General features: G+C 40.4%; 1 pseudogene; it reads left to right on the forward strand.

The window, feature by feature from the left end:
* The first annotated feature begins 11,746 nt into the window (after window positions 1–11,746).
* LOC118560998 lies at window positions 11,747–12,800 on the forward strand (annotated as a pseudogene).
* Window positions 12,801–13,158: the final 358 nt, after the last annotated feature.

A 13,158-nucleotide genomic window follows, 5' to 3' on the forward strand; every position in this document is an offset into this window, starting at 1 on the left:
TTGGCAAGTTTTATAATCTGGTTTTCTTCAGGTGTGCATGCACTGTTGTGTTAGAATTGTGAACAACAATGGACACTCTCAAGTTTGGGAAGCTCCTGTGCTTTTAAAGATGAATTTGAAGATGTTTTTTGTTTTTGTTTTTCAGTTTTGACTGAAAGCAGTCTCTCAGTCAGACCAGAAGTAAAATCTAAGGACAAGATGAATGACTTAGTGTTTTGCACATCTTTGATAAGGGCCAATTTTGGTCTAGTTTTCTGCAACTCGGACTTGATTACTGGGGAATATGCACAATTGGTATCAAGGCCGCCACCAGGGATTTCCTGAAAAGTAACTGCAGATGACTGGCTGATAAATTAGATTTCTAGCTCTGGAGTAGAACTTGGTCCTCCATACTGGAGATGTTACAGACATAATACTTCATTAGAAAGCTTTGCATGGTCTTAGGAAACTCAGTGATAGCAGATTATGCTAAATACAAAGCAGAAACCTGCAAGAAAAAAAACATCACAGCGGGCTGTACAGTTATCTGGTCCAGGCGGAAAACAATAAAGTTGAAAGTGAAGCGGAGTGGAGCCACAGAGAGTCAATCCAGTCAACATCAAAAAGGGTGGCGTCTGGGTTTTTTTCCATGGCTCTCCCTCCCTGCATATGATCTTCTAGTCTTTATTTACTGTGCAAGATTCTTTGATGTGCATGTTCAGGACCGATTGTTCTGTTGTGAATGAAGAAAGGATCTGCAGACGGAGGGAGGGAGAGGGGGACGGAGAAGCGTGTCCGAAGAAACAGCTTGGATGAAAGCTCTGTTTTTCTTTTTTTCTTTTTCTACTGGAACATAATAATCCTACCAACACGGATCCTCTGACCCATTCATGAGACTGTTTCTAGCTAACTTTGCCAAGTGCAATCCTCATATTTGGACTTCCTCCGCCGTCTCATTAGAGCTGCAGCGAGAGAGGAAAACTCTGCAGCTAAACACACACACAGTCACTCAGAAGGACAGAGCGAGGAGGAAACCAGACACAATGGATGCTGGAGCATGGGAGACTGGATTTCCTGGGTTTCCCACACACAAGTGTACAATCACAAACTTGCAAACATATACTCTGATTTGGAAACACACTGAAACACTTACACGTGCATCATCATGCAACGCGCCATGATCTTTGGGTCCAAATGAATGAATCTATCCCTCCATTCAGAACCGTAAAAGCCGAGAGAGCAGTCCGAGACTCCTCCATCATAAATGACCTCAGTTCTGCTCCAGTGTTTTTCTCCCAGAGCTTGGCCCATGATCTACACTCCTTGTTGAATAAGACAGTAATTATCCGATTAGGGAAATCTTGTGAGGAGGGGAAGAAGAGAAAAAACAACTTTGCTGGGGAGATTAGCGTCACTGTGCCCACTCAGATCACATTCCTGACTGCTGAGTCTCAGCCCTGGGAGAGGACGCCGCTTAAACAGGCCCCACCGCAGAAGTGTCCCAGAACAGAGTGGTCCAGTCCCGAAACCTAGATCTGCACAGAGAGAGAGAGAGAGGGAGATTAGGAACCACCCAACTGGTCACCTTGATGGGGTGCTCATTAGACTGTGAGATCCAAACAATACAAGTTGTCCAAAGCAAATCCAGTTCTGGTCTGTGTGGCTCCTCTGACTGCAGAAGTGCAAAACACCACTTTAAACTCACTGAAAAGATTTTCATAACACAGCATAACACTGATAGTTACAACATCAAATACATCTTGAAAATTTAAAATTGAAAAAAAAAAAACACTGTTTTGCCTTATATAACCCTTGTCAGGGTTACTGGGGGCCTTATGCTTTTTCAGCAGTCCATAGGAATTGTAATGTTCTGTTGTTGTTTAGGTTATTTTCAGTTAGTCAACTTTTTTGTTTTAGGATTTATTTCTGTGCTGTGTTGTTTTGATTTGTGCTTAGTCTGCTTGTTGTCATCTAGTCTTGGTTTTATTTGCTTAGGGTTTTTCTTTATTAGTCTGTAGGTTCCTTTTATTGCTTTCACCTGTTTTGGTTAATTAGATCCGCCCTGTTTTCCTTTTCCATTCGCCTATTTAAACCCGCCCTAGTTTTCTGTTTGTTGCCGGGATGTCTTGCTTTGCTTCCACTCACTCCGCCAGTGGTAAGAACAGTCCAGTATTTTTTGATCCGTCTGTTTACCTGTCCGTCACCTGTTTTAACCTGTTTCTGTTACCTGAGTCTGCCCAAGATTCTCCTGTTTACCTGGACTGCCCATCTTCTGCATTAATAAATCTTTTGGCATCAGCTCCGTGTCTGGCTCAAATAGGATTCCTCACAGAACGTTACAGGAATAGGGAAGGGTCCACCCTGGTCACCTATCTGCAGAGACAATTAAAATATGAGTTGCTTTAGCAAACCTCTGAATGGTGTACAAATAGGGAGTTAAACAGTCCCATAACCTTTTTCAGAATTACTTTTTTTTTTTTTTAATTTGTGTTTGTTTTTTATTGGATATATTTTATTTCCTATTGTTTAGAGGTAAACTTAAAAGTATGTTGGTTTATTAAAGTTTTCTTCAAACGTGTAGTATGAATAATATAGCAGATTGCACATGTATGTACACCCTGTTATTTTTTTTTCCAGATTTCCTCCTTACAACCATAAATCTCAGGGCAGTTGGGATTTTATGTGACAGACTGACCAAAAGTGGAGCCTAGAGGTGAAGTGAAGGGAAAATTAAACACGGTTTATTCATATTCGTTCTTGTAAATGTTTGGTACCATTGTATTCAGACCCCGTTTATGCTGATACTCCCAAATAAGATCTAGTGCAACTAAAACCCTTCAGGGATATTTTGATCACTAAATAGAGTCCACACCAGCAGCCTAAGCATATAGAAGCATAACTACAAAGATAGTAGGTCCCACAGATTATACAATGTATCAAAAGAAAAGCTTTAAACTTAGTCTTGAAAACAGACAGGGTGTATGCCTCACACACATCAACTGGGAGTTGTATGATCTGCCTCCTATTCTACTGAGGTTTAAACATCTAGAACCATCAGTAAAGCTGCTGTCTGAGAGTGAAGTGCTCTCTGATCTTTGTATGATGGACTATTAAGGACTTTATATGTGAGGAGAAGTTTCCATTTTCCAACACGCTTATCCCTATTGGGGTCACGAGGGGGCTTGTGGTCTCTAGCTGTCAATGGGCAAGAGGCGGGGTACACCCTGGACAGGTCGCCAGTCCATCGCAGACATTTGTTAATATAGAATTTAAATGACATTTCCAGGTCAAAAACAACTCCAAGTTTTTTTACTTAATTACAGTTGTCATTGAAATATGCCTGTAGTCTGTAGTCAGTCTAACTCATTGGATTAGTCAGGATTTATAGATAAATATAGCTGAGTGTCATCAGCATAATAGTGGATATTCATCCCATGCTGTCTGATAAATTTGGCAAAAAAAATAGTATGTCTCATGCAAACTCAACACATCCCAGCCCCACAACCAGTAGCAGACTGTCGATAGAGAGTGCTCAGGCACTGCCTTCATCATCATTGCAGGGAAAAGTGTAGACAGTAAACAGAAATCTTTTATCTAATAAAATGTGTCTGACTTTGGATTTTTCAGCATTCCCATTCCATTTTATATTCATTTGAGGTTATTTTTTTTGTCTCTGCAATATTATTTAATAGTGTGGGACTGCCAACAGATGAATGTGCATGTATGCTTTTTAATCTTTGTCTTCCGTGTGACTTCATGCCTGTCTCCAATTGGTTACATTAAAAGATTCTCCTTCGGGGTGCAGTGAACTGCTGCAGCTAATAAGTGCTTTTTATGCAATTCTTCATCCAATCAGATTAATTCATGATGCATATCAATCAAAGTTACACCTCTGACAGTTAAACTGCACGTCACAAATGTAACTCAATCATGATGCAAACAATAACAGACAATAACAACAACATAGAACGAAAATGTGGTCATTTTACAAAATGCAATATTTACAAGCTGTTTTTGGAGAAAAAAAAGCAAATAAAGGAATTTAGACTGGAACAACCAGGACAACCAGGACCTAAATCCTATTGAGAATATGTGGTTACATTTGAATATGTCGGTTTACAAGTAAAAGGTGGCTCTATAAAGTACTGAACTGATTTGCCCATTTTCTGTTATTTTTGTCCTGTTCGTTGCATGTTTTACAGTAAAAAAAAAAAAAAGTTCAGTTGAGAAGTAAATCTGCACATAAGCTTGAACAGGTCAGTAGTGAAATATGGTGGCGGTAGAACCATGCTGTGAAGATTATTTTTCTTTGCAGGAACAAAGAAGTCGGTCAGAGTAGAAAGTTCAGTCTAAAAGAATAGGAAATAAAATTGAGCCTCTAGATGTACAAAGCTGGTAGAGACATACCAAAGGCTTGCAACTATAATAGCACCGAAAAGTGTTCTTTTGTTTTGCTGAGTTTTTTCGTTTGTTGTTGTTTTTTTTGTGCTTATTGTGTATATGACTAATGAAGCAAGCTAGCATTAGGAACCATTGGCTTACCTTCACACGTAATTTCGCTCATATAATTAAATTTGATATTACTCTAAGGGTTCCCACATTGTCCTGTATTTATCCAGAGTATTTCATCTTGCTGCCTACAACCTTTTCTGGCCATAGACTGAGCACCAGGTTTTTCATGTCCTCCATGGTGGCGCTGTCTTTGAGTCGCACACAAATCACACCACTTCATTGCTTAGACTCCACGTGCTAATAATGTTGTTATTATTGTTCAGACTCTAGGACCACTAGAGCTGAGCTGAGTAGATACTAATGGAAATGGATCATTTGTGTAGGTCTATCACAAAAATCCAAATAAACTACAGCAAAGTTTGTGGTCGTATGGAACAAAATGAGAAGTGTTTAAGGAATGCATAGATTTCACAAAGTACAGCACTAACAAAACCTAGAAAATTTTCAAAAGCTATGATGTGAATACATTTTTAGGGTAACCGGGGCTCCTGTCCTGTTCTTATTTGAAAGTGTTGTTAAAATCTAGCTCCAACTTGTTTGGAGCTGTTGCAAAACCATCCGACATTGTAGCTGCAGGATAATCGAACCACCAGAACAAGATTTAAAAAATAAAAACTGCCTGCAGAGTTGAGCTATGGAGCTCTTCACACATTAGACATGGCTTCACACAGGTGTATATTCTGTTCTGTGGGTATGTTCAAAACAACCCTGTTTTCCTCCGATCACCTGTCGTGGCTACCATCTCTTCACACCCTAAAAAGGAGAGGAAGCTTGGAAGCTCATCACACGTGGATCCCGGAGACCTTCGTTCGTATTTGCTTGTGTGTGTGTGTGCGGCCCCTGTAACAACATGGCTGTTTTTCCCCGCTGCTCACGTCAAAGACAAACATTCCACTCCTGGGACGTTCAATGCCAAGCGGCGTTTGATCTCCTCATCATATAACACCTGAAGGAGGTGAGCGAGAGCTCTTCTTCAACGCTTCTCCCAAACACAAACCCAGCAGCAGCTTGTAGAAGTGGAACCCGCTGTGTTGACGTGTTTTTGAAAAAGCGGGTCTGTCGGTGACCTTGGATGACTCGGCTTTGTTTGACCACTCCGCCTCTCGGATCTGACATGTGGCTCTTCTATGAGAATACTTCACATGTTTTAATGCTGCATGTCTCTCCCTCTTTGCATCAACCTGCTAATTAAACACAATCCCATGCTGTGTTTTCCCAGCAATGCCAGGCACTGCCATACCACAAAGCTGACTTTATGCAGCAGCAGATGACTTTGAAAGTTATTTTCAAGGGATTTAGGTGGGAAGAGCTGGAGGATTGCAGATGATCATCTGACCTCGAGCCACCGCTCCACCGCATTCTTGACATCACAGTTCAGATCGGGACTCATGTTGTGTTTTGATCGGGAAACATGTTGATGAAAATGTTCCACTTTAGAAAAAAAAGGGAGCTTTTACTTACAGCTGGGTTACTATGTGGTGTAATAAACAAAAAGTTTTTTTTTACATGATATAGAAATTTTCTTTTTGCTTTTTTCCATTATATATTTTAAGAATTTGTGGCTTATACATTTAAAAAAATCTTTATCTGAAAGATACTAAGAAGAGCAGTACCTCTGTTTTAGTGTGACCTCTGCATTAATACATGGCCTGCACACAGCCTATGATTAAACTTTCTGGTATATTCAACAAGGAAATGCTGAACCCTAAAGATACACAAATTAAGTTTGCCAATAATTTTTATTCTCAAATGGCATACAAAGGAAGGTCTGCTTGTAAAATTTTGTTTTCAAGCTAACAGAATGAGTTTGCCCATTTTAAATGAAACATGGATGCAGTTTCCACTCATTTTTTTTGTGTATTATTTATTCAGAGCAAAATGTGTCTTATCTTTAAAGACTAACGCTGATTCAAACATGCAGATTGCTGGAGATTGTTACCTAAAAGCAGGTGAGAATATTGTTACCGCAGAAAATAAACAATATGTTGCATTTTAAAAAGCAAAGGCATTTCTTCTTTATTTTGACAATTTTTCACAAATTAGAAAAATATGTATTTTATTTAAGAAAAACTGCTCATAAATACTGTATGATGTGACACATCTTAATTTGAATAAACATGTTTTCTCCCTTGTCTAATACAAACTGCCTTTGTGCATTAAAAACTTTTATTTCAGTGGTAATTAGAACTGTCTGGTTTTGGAAAAAAATATTTTGACATAGCAGATAGGGGGATCAAACATATACAAATGATGGAGCTATGGTGCATATTGAACGTTTGATTGATTGATTGATCGATCGATTGATTGATTGATTGATTGCACTTTAAAATTATTAAGTTGACCAAAGCACTTAACAGTAAAATCACAATATATAAAAAATTACAACCATAATGCAAATAACAGGAAAATAAATATCATAGATACAATTCCACCATGCTAATTGTATTCAAAGTCTGCCTGCAAAAATAGGTTAAGCTCTTAGTAAATTTCTTAGGTATGTATGATTTTATTAAAATCATGTAGTCTGCACGACTGCTAGAGAAGTACCTCCTAAAAATCACTAATCATGTTTTTTTTCAGTGATTGTGGTCTGAATATGATCTCTGAGAGATATAGAACAAGGACAAACTTGTGCCAATTATTCCTGATCAGAAGGGTTAAATGGTTATTTATTCAAGCACATATCACCTCTTAACAAAACCCAAAGTGTAGATCATGCTAAACTGGTTTTAGAACAATCCGCCCAAAGTATTTTCTGTTTGTGCAAATTCTCAGTTATACAGGTTATCACAACAGCATACAGGCTCATATCATAGGCAACCGGACTTTTGCTTCAGTTTTTCTGAAAACATTTCGACACCTATCCAGGAGGTGGCTTATGCGAGCTATCAGACTTCTGGATAGGTGTCCAAATTTTTTCAGAAAAACTGAGCAAAAGTCTGGTTGCCTCCAATTTAAGCCTGTTTGTTATTATTCTGATTTTAATAACTGACTAAAGAGTATCTTATGAATGCATTCAAAGGACGCAGGCTTATATTTTAAGGTTTGATTTTTCCTTTTAAGAAAAACTTATACTAAAGATAATCTTACCATCTAAATTTCTTCTTTTAGGGCCAGTCAAAAACAACACAATCTTTTTCTACCAAATATAATAGATATTTCCATGTGAAACCTAATGGCTCAGTTATTTTTCTAAGATTAAACTGCATTTTTATTAATAAAATCATCATTAGAAGTTCATGGAAACATACGGCGATAAGTCAAGGTACATACCTTACAAAAGATGAACTTAGGAGATTTAATACAGGAGGCCAATGAGTTAAGGCCATAAATATATAATTTATATATGTCTGTGACAATCTATTTTCTGCTCCACAATGTTGTAAAAAAATCACACTGTTTTATGTTAAGTTACATGGTCATTTAATGTGCAGTATCATCTTGTCTCTTCTCATTGCATACTTGCAAGGTTTAAAAAATATTTTACATAAACATGACCTCTCATCTTTTAATACTCAAATTTAGAGTTCAAGTAAAGTTTAACAGAAATCGGTGCATCTTTGAATCTGCTCTCGCTACAGTTAAGTTTTTTTAGATTCATTTCCCAAAGGGAAAGGAAGGGAAGGGAATCTGCTCTCACTTATCGAGATGCAAGGTCTCAAAAGAAAAAAAGTAGCTATTCTCCATTTAAACACGTGACGCATGTTCATGTGCAGCTTATACAATTTGTCCTACAGGATGTCCAAGTGTGGTTTGTTTTTGCTCACTCTCAGCCAACAGGAAGTCCTTTAATGCGTTGAAAAAAGAAGAGCGGCCTTGTCATCATGCACTGCTTCAGTACATTTTATGAGGTGATTTTTTTTTTTTTTAGAATATATGAGTGTTCTACTTTTCTTGACATTATTCATTTGAAGGTTATATTTAACTGTTTATAGTTGTTAAAGATGTCAGGACATTTGAAAAGAGACCAAATTTGCAGTTCTGGTCTCTCCTAAAGTGATACTAGAGATGGTGAACTCTTTATAACTCCAGCTACCTTTATTGTAAATAAAATACATGACACAAAGGTTGAAAATGAAAATAAATTACAGCTGTTGTTTATCTAATGCTATATATTCCTCATATACAGTGCAACACAGTGTCAAAGTCTTGAATGGTTTTGTGATACCATGAAATAATAACATTTTGGTAAAAAGATCCCACCTGAACCACTTCCACTCACGCCTCAGTATAAAAGCTTCTCTTTCCACAGCTTCTACATGTGGGATCGTTGCACCTTCCTTTCAACTATACTGAAGGGTGTTAAGGGGTTCTACTTAGTTGGAAAACTTTCTTGAGCTCCAGCCAAATCAAAGTTACCCCATTGTCCTCCTGGTCTATTTACTATTTACTGTAGGTGAGGTCTGCATTTGCAAATTCACATTTTTCCTTTTAATAAGCAGTCATGACGTCTTGTAAGAGTCATGTAATGTGGGATTGTGATTTTTCTTTCAATAGTTTCTGGATGAATGTTGTCTTAAGATATGAAACCTACAACATATTGACCTATAAATTAATGATTTATTTTATATATCTGCTTGATGTACACTTTTGTGGCTGGGGTTAGAGGTAGCAGCATAAGGACATGCAGGAAACCCATCCATGTATGCTCATTCACACCAAATGGTGTTTCCAGCAACCTTGACCATGCAACCTCCTTATAGGGGTCCAGGATTCAAACCTAGGACCTAGTTGCTACAAGACAGAAATGCTTACAATTAGAAACCTGCCATGAATCATTCAAGCATAAAAAAGTCCTAAACGCAAAGGATGAACCGGTGCTTTGTCACGATATAAAAGACAACAATAAAGCACTTTTCAACAAGGTTGTTATGCATTTCGATACATATCACATGTCGCAAACACAAAATGTATTACAATTACTTTGCTTTGATTTCGTGAGAAATATTGTTTTGAGAGAAAATGGCATTAAGGCCATGACAGAGCAGCTCTTTTTGAGGTATTGGATTAAAATGTGGGATAATGAAGATGATAATAAAGATGATCAGCTAAAGGAAGATGTGTTTCCTAGAACCTTTCTCAGGTCTTAGTTCCCTGTTTCTGAAATATTATTTTTCTGGGGTTTTTTTTACTCTGTTTGCCCACTTTCTTTATTTTCTAAGCACACACTTCACAAACTGCTGTCATGGGTCAGACAAAAATCTGTGAAAAATCTGCTGACCTCCAAAGAAAAACTTTTGGGGAACTATTGGAACAGATTACTTTAAGAGCCCACTTTTTAAAGGACAACATGGAAATGGAAATACTTAGACCTGTTGAAATGAAATGCTGTTTTGAAACATTTGCACAGTACTTGATGTTTAAAAAGTGCGACCAAATTCTATGAGAATTTCTGTCACTTAAAGACTGGAAAAGAAACACAACAGACTTTAGCTAGTTTGTTTGTGTGGCATTAAAGAGCAGATTATCACAAGATTCAAACAAAGGTATAAATGCATCGTTCTTTACCTACGTGAATGGCAGATTTGTGAAGGGGTCCAGACCATGCGTCAGTTTCGAAGGGCATACAAGATTTAGTTTATTTTGCAGAATTGAAACAGCTCATTATCCTAATATCTAGTACATAATACAAAAAATAACACATGCCATAAACATAATAAAGAAAGAAAGAAAGAAAACATTTTAAAGTGCCATTTTCATGACCAAGTTGATTGTGTTGATTCTCAGTATTTAGCTTATACACACAGTTAAGTTGAATGTCCTTTTAATATTATTCAATTAAATACAATTTAATTATGAGACAGTTTAACTTTTCTACTTGTATTTCAGGTATGTATCTGGACTGATACATGGATATTTCATTGGATGGAGGTAGAAAATGTTCAATGCCACACCGGATTATATTTAAAGCATTATTTAGTCCGTGGCGTAGAAATATGGGCATGATTTAGAGTGACGGTTAACGCCATGATTCAGATGATGCAATCCCATCAGGCAGTTGCAAGCAGAAGAGGACACAATGCCGCTCATTGCATCAGAAAGTAAGACAGGAGAGGCCAATTAATTGAAATGTGTCAACTGGCCCAGTTGCGGCCGTAAAGCAGCTGAAGCAGTGTGCCTGCTGTGGAGGGAAGCTTGGAAATGGAGGGGTCGTTGTCACATTCTGGGCTGGAGTGACAAAGCATAAGCCGTCTTTGCAGCAAGCCGTGAAAACGTGCAGGGTTGTCCAGCGTGGGACCCTCACAGCCCCCCAGAGGATGGTGATGTGAGGGACGTGTCTGTGGTCATGTCAGACTGCCCCGATTCAAACCTCCGGTCTATTATTATCATCAGGAAACGGGTAATTTCAGCGGGACATCTCCTGGAAGGAGTTCAAAATCAGGCGTGCGCGCATACCAAAAAAGTCCCGAGCCACCCGTTCCCTTTACGAAAACGGCGACCCTCATCTGCGCTGCTATTTCTGAAACGTGGCGTTATTATCCCGCTGCAATCCTCTGGATGCTTTCTGATGTCAAACCGGAGCGACCAGTTCGTTCTCAGCGCACCCACGCTCTTTGCGCACAGCGTGGGCGTGCGTAATTTGCGCTTATTAGGTTATTCGGGTTTTTTTCCCCCCCAAAGTTGTGTAAGGCGTTATTTCGAGGACAATTAAAGGGGAAACACACGCATGAATAGACAACATTGACACACATAGAGGGTGGTTTGTGTCAGAGCCGAAATCCGACACTATAGGAACAACCAGCAGCTCCAGCCTCCAGAGTGCCAGCATGTTCGCCTTTCAGGTTGTGGAAACCAGCTGAAGCAGAGTTTAATGTGTTGTTTCTATAATGTGGTGTTTTGGGGTAGCACCCGCGTGAGAAAGGGGAGTGGGGAGGAAGGGGGCGGGGGTCCTTGATTGCAACATCAAACACTGGTGTCGTCAGCGATACGTGCCAAGCACCGCCTGTTCCAAAACAAATATTGACGTGATTGTTGTATTCAAATGAGCGGCATGACCGGACACGGATGGGCCAATCAGAGCTCATCGTATCATTACACCTTCTTTTCAGAAATCATTCATAACGCCGATGCGTCAAACACTCACAGAGCGGCCGGCTATAAATACGGCTGTGCGCAACGCACCAGTTAGACAATCTTCCCAAAATCAAACGAAAGGCACAGAGCAGCAACCGTGGGAATCAATCCGGCGCCTTTTTTTTATCTGCACATTCTCTCTGAACTGCTCTGCATTTCAATTTCACATTTATTACCAGACATGTTGGCTATGCGTGGATTGAGGCACGTCGCGGTGGCAGTTGCGTGTGTTCGCTTCTCGTCACGGTGACGCTGGGGTCCCCGGTAGTAGGGTCAGAACCGATCCGATGCGCCCCGTGTACCCCGGAGCGGCTGTAGCCAGTGTCCGGCGGTGGCGCCCGGCTGTGCCGAGGTGCGGCGGGGAACCGGGCTGCAGATGCTGCCTCGCACTGCGCACTGAAGGCGGGGGAGCTGTGCGGGATGTACACGGGCGCCTTGCGGCTCTGGATGAGATGCACTCCGAGACCCGGCGACCCCCGTCCGCTGCATTCCCTCACCCGCGGACAGGCCGTGTGCACGGAGAGCGCTGCTCCGGCGCCCACCCCGGAGCCACAGACCCAAGGTAGGCCTCGCACCTCCACAGAGTCACACATCCCACAGCTGCGTCGTTGTATTCAAAGGAGATCCTCGCATATGTGATTTAAATTAAGCCGGTTAGACTCCCCTCTCATTCATTCATTTGTTCCCTCCACCAGATCAAGGAGAGCCAGACGCGGAGATGGACAACTCGGCCATCATCGGCTCCAGCTTCGTCCCCGGTCTCCCCTTTGACCCGCGGGCTGTGACCGAAGCACAGGAGAGCATGAAAGCCCGACTCATCGCCATTCACAAGAAACTGGTGGAGCAGGTGAGACAGACACTGTGCAAGCGTGAAAATGTGGATTTTTGCAAGGATGAAGTTTTTTGGGGGTTTGGGAGATGACCTCCCACCAGGGGGAGCTGGTGCACTTTTTGAAATGAGAGGGAGGCAAGGAGACACATTACTACAAATCTTATTTGCAGTTTAACATAACCCCCTGCTTTCCCCCTAATAAAACAGTGATAATAATGATGCTTATCATAATTTAAATCAACCTGTTCGTGTTCATTGTTTCCTCCCACTTAGGGTCCGTGTCACCTGGAGCTGCTGACTGCTTTGGACAATTGCCAAATCTCTTGAGAAACTAGGAGAGAAATTGACCAGATTCTACCTCCCCAACTGTGACAAGCGTGGCCTTTACAAACCATGCAGGTAGGTGTTTTTGGGGATAAAGTTTCATGAGTCATTTGACTCATTACGTGCAACAGAAATAGGCATGGCTCAGCTTAGCTTATTTGACTTATTCCAAACATTCTCAGCATACAAGTGTTTGCGGGCTCCAAATGGATAAAGCTCAGGCTTGATGGACACTCGGTCTTTATTGGGTCTCAAATGGGTTCCAATAAAACATTGTAAGTTGTTTAGCCCACCTTGGACCCATATAGGGCACCCTTTTAAACAAGGTTGTTCTGCATCAAGCCTATATAGGCGATTAACATGTGGCCATTATGTAATCTCCAGACAATCCCATCTGCGGCCCATCATTTATCCCATTTTCTAACCTGTATGAGCAG

This window comes from Fundulus heteroclitus, unplaced genomic scaffold, assembly GCF_011125445.2.
Source record: "Fundulus heteroclitus isolate FHET01 unplaced genomic scaffold, MU-UCD_Fhet_4.1 scaffold_525, whole genome shotgun sequence".
Taxonomy (NCBI): domain Eukaryota; kingdom Metazoa; phylum Chordata; class Actinopteri; order Cyprinodontiformes; family Fundulidae; genus Fundulus; species Fundulus heteroclitus.